The sequence below is a fragment of the Echiichthys vipera genome (genome assembly GCF_963691815.1).
Source record: "Echiichthys vipera genome assembly, chromosome: 6".
Classification (NCBI taxonomy): domain Eukaryota; kingdom Metazoa; phylum Chordata; class Actinopteri; order Perciformes; family Trachinidae; genus Echiichthys; species Echiichthys vipera.
Genome location: NC_139831.1, coordinates 22,886,719 through 22,891,384, shown reverse-complemented (window position 1 = coordinate 22,891,384; position 4,666 = coordinate 22,886,719).

Sequence of the window (4,666 nt, the reverse complement as noted above, 5' to 3'; positions counted from 1 at the left end):
CAGGCACCCCCTGCACCCCGTCATCAGCACCCAGAGGAGCCTGTTCAGTGGAAGGCTGCTCCTGCCCACGTGTTGGACCAACAGCTCAAGAACTCCTTTGTCCCTCAGTTCATCATCCTCTACAACTCCTCACTCGAGGGGAGGAGGAAATAAAGAGGACAGAAGGGAAGGAGTGGGATCCACTTACTGTGCATTAACAATCTACTCACTTATACATGTACTATTTTTACATACCTGGGCACTTATCTTCTTTTCTTCGTGCAATAATTTTAACCACCACTTAAGTGCAATACTTTAATCTTACTGCTCATTTCTGTCATATACAGTCATACATATTTTATCTTATACATTTCCTCTACATTTAACTTATTTGATTTAACTTTCTGTGAATTTTATTTTACCTGTATTCTTACATCTACCTCATATATATTTGACTAAGAGTCTATTGCTTAGTGTTAACTTGACACTCCATACTTCACTGTGAGCATTACTGTGGACGATGGCGGAAGAAACCATTAATATTTTTTCAAAAGTGTGCAGTCCAGTCTCAAAATATTTAAATTGTATTTTGAGTTTCTACAATGTTCAAAAATCTAATTATTTGTCTCTATCTTAAATATATACCTGTTTTTAACCTTTGTCTGAAATGCTCAGTTTTAGTGCCTGTCTCTTCAACGACCAAACCACATAGTGAGTGGCAGCTGCCTCACAAAAACCGCTGCAGCTTACACGCTAATGTGTCCATGCAGCATTTGCCGCAGCAGTGCTGCCTGCCTTTCTACATTGAGTTAGCCTATGATAATGACCGTAAATAATAGAATGTTTTATTTCACTTTATTATAGATGTCCTTTATAACAAAGAAGGTTTAGATTCTGTCCAAAGAAATGTTTGGTGCTGCCCCCTTTGTGTCTCTCTGCACCATCATGACAGCCAAGGAATGACTGTAACTGTTGTAGCAGCACTTTCAACTCATATATAGGCCTACTGTAATTGTGACATCACAACTGTACAGAAGAAGTCACAGTTTCTGATTACCGGCTGTGTGCATTTCTCTGTGGGATTGAGCATTTTAATACTTTCACAGTATTTATATAGCAACTGCACCTGGTTTTTAACCAAAATAGACTCTTGACAATAATGGAGCTTTAAAACAACAAATGTTGACCAGACTAGATAAAAGAAAATCTATATACTGGTGATAAAAAAGGCCCTATACTCAATATACTATAAATTATAGAGAGTTTAAATCTAAATTGCATACATTCCTTAAGATGTCAAGATATAAAACTGTGAATATAAAGCCAATCCGGCGAGACATGACAGGTAATGTTATCTTCAACCCCTTACCTCCTCCAAAAATGTGTCATCACTGTGAGGTTAAAGTGTAGATGGGATTTTCAGTAATATCCGATGAGCCATTGGTTCTCGAAAGAAGCTCTATGAATCAAATCAAACTGAAATTTGCCGACGGATCTTCTTTCCAAGGGATCAAAATAAATGTATCCAGATTAATAATGTATCAACCAAAAAGTCACAATTTATGTAGTTTCACAAATTTCTCGATATGCTTTGTTCTCTTGGCCTGAAACCCATAAATATAACCAGACTCTTGATAAGTTCTTTTTTGCACTCGTTTTGTATTTCAATGTATCACAATGAGAATTCAGCTGTGACTGCCCCGTGGCTCCAAATTACTCCAAGGCAGTGTGCAGTACGTGGATGGGTTAGAGAGCGACAATGGTGTGACTTATTAACACGGCTGTGAATGATCATTTTCCTGCTCTTACAAAGCAAAGAGATTTTTCCTATTTCTGTTTGAATTTCTCCTCATTTTTTTACATTAGAGATAAACACTTGCAAAAATAGCATGGGTCTGTTCACATGGTTTCATCCCTTTGACAAAGACGGCTATGAGCCAAAACAGTTAGATTACCTCAATGAATGCCCCTGAAAACATATTTTCCCAGCCAGTGTTCTGTGTGAGTGATGCTGTCATTCACGAGGACATTATGTACTGCCAAAGTTGCAATAGAAATAGTTCATCTTAAATTAAGAGACGTCTGTACTTTGTTTTTGCGCTTATCTCTGGTTTGAAGTGTGCTAAGTTGGAAAAATGTGACATCAGGCATTTCTGTGCACTGGAGACATGGGGCTGTTTGTCGAGGTTGCCAGGACACTGTGAAATAAATCTAATCAAACCATGGTAAAACATATTTTTAAGTCTGTGCCCATAGGAACAGCAAAGTCATTCCTCTTCATATTAACCATTAAAGGACAATCCAGATTTTTTGAAGGGTGGTTATATGAAGTAATTATCCACAGACAGTGTAGATGACAGTCAGTACATCCCCAATTTGGAGAAACAGGCAGTACCAACATGAAAGCAAGTCAATGTACTGCTGTTGACAGGCCATTTAAGCCACACCTAAAAAAAACAATGTCAGTTTAAGGGTACACTAAATTTAGATTTTCTCATCACTTTACCTTGCAGTCAGACAGCCTTCTTCTTTGGCACTATATTTTCCCAACAGTAGAACTTCTATATTTAAGCTGTTTGAGGCAGACTTTCCTAAGTTTATGGAAGTGAAAATAAAATAAAAAGTAAAGTTAAAGCCTTCGTTTTGATCTTATCTACACACCTGTAATGTTTTGTAACTGTATCTTGTTCGGTTGTGACTATTGCTGTGTCAAAATCTGTCCATAGACAAGTAAAAATTAGTGATATAAGAGGGATATAAGAGGAAAAAGTATTTTAAGAGGATCCCTCTTTGAGCTTATGAACTTTTGCAGAGGGAGACTGAACAGCCAAAATAGAGAAAGGGGAAACTGCTGCGGAAAAGAAAGAACGGTCTGATGTGAAGGTAAAGCAATGGAAACATTCTGCGTAAACTTACACTGATATAGATTTTTTAGGTGGCTGCTAAACTGAGTTTTTGCTGCTGTCCACATCCACAGCAGTACATTGCACAGCTTCTGTGTGTAGGTAATACACAGACTATTAAGTAGCTCATACAACCCTACTTTAAAACATCCACACTATTCCTTTAAGAGAGCCCTCCCTAAAGCACTTGCAGTGTAAGTGATGGGGGACACATCCACAGTCCTCATATGGTCACATTTATTCCAAACTTCATCTGAAGCTAATATAACATTCAGCAGTCTGAATTATACAAATATGTTCCAGAGTTACAGTCTTTTTTTGTACAGCATTTGCCTTTTCTGTGTCCCTGGTTGATGTCTCCTTGTTGAACTGCAGTAGAGGTAAAATAACACAGAGAATGTTGAATTAAAAAGAAATATAGAAACTACTAATCTGATTTGATTAACTCCAGCTGCTGCAGCGTCATATTAACTTCAGTCAACCTTTAGAATGTATTCTTGCACAGAACAAGGGCCGTGGGTTTGTCCCCCACCACTAGAAGCACATTAAGGAAGGATCCCTTAATGGTCATTATGAACAGGTGGAATGATTACAGCCTTTAAAAAAGTCCATGTGGGCACCTGACTTTTGTTCGAAGACAGACTGAACACATCCTTTAAAATGAGAAAAATCATTTTTTTTAAATTCTGTGTGGAGTTGTCATCTCTTGTACGGTTGGTGTCAAAAATATTTTGAGTCTGTTGTTAAAAAATATTTTTGCTTAAAATCAGGATGGTAACTGTAGCACACAAGCGGTGTTAAAAGTTAATGTTTAACTGCCCACCTGCCCTTCGGAACCATAGACTGTATATAAAGATGTAAGTCTTGACAGCTCCCTGAAAGTGAAGCCAAAACATCTTGATCGCCCCCTGGTGGCTGGCTACAGTATACGTCATTAACCCCGCCCCTTCCATGGTAGCGGATGAGACATGCGCCAAAAAAAAAACAAAAAAAACAATGATGGTTAATATTATTTTTTGAATGGATATTTATATGTTTGGTTTTAATTAGTAATTTCATGCTATAAAAACAGGGTGAAATGTCAAGATTGACAGCTGTGATTGAATTGAGAATCAACGGGTGCACAGGTGCAACTTCAATACTGTGCAATCACCACTGTGCAGACTGGGTGCAAAATTACAAGATGGTGCCCCTCTTATAGTGGGAGAAAGTGAAGAAATGAGATTTATGATCTGATCTTATTTTGTATCGCAGCGATCATCTCACGTCCCTTTCCCTATTCAACTTGTTACATCAGGGGTATTGAGCGGCATAGTCAATGTATTCTCACCAACAGGTCTGTATGATATCTTACAAAATATGACATTCTATTTAATGCCAAGAAACAGCAACTGGGAGTGAACTGCAACGGTTACGTTCGGGCAACAAAAGGTTAGTTTAGAAAAAAGGTTGTGGTTTGGGCTAGTACTTCCGGGACACAAACACCGTCGGGGTTTAGAGATCTTGTACTACATCACCTTATTTCTACTAGTAATAAACACGTGGGTTATTCACAAATTGTATTGTAGTTGTACTTACGATCAGTGAATAAAAAGATAGTAGGGGGCTCCAACTCTGTGGAGCGCCCTTCCTGTTGTTCTACGTTCTGTGGCCTCTGTGTCTTTTTAATTTTTGTTTCCATTTATTTACTTTTCTGTTTGGGTCTAATTGGAACAATTTTATCATGTGATGCACTTTGCCTGTAAAAGGTGCTATATCAAATAAACTTATAAAACAAATCGATG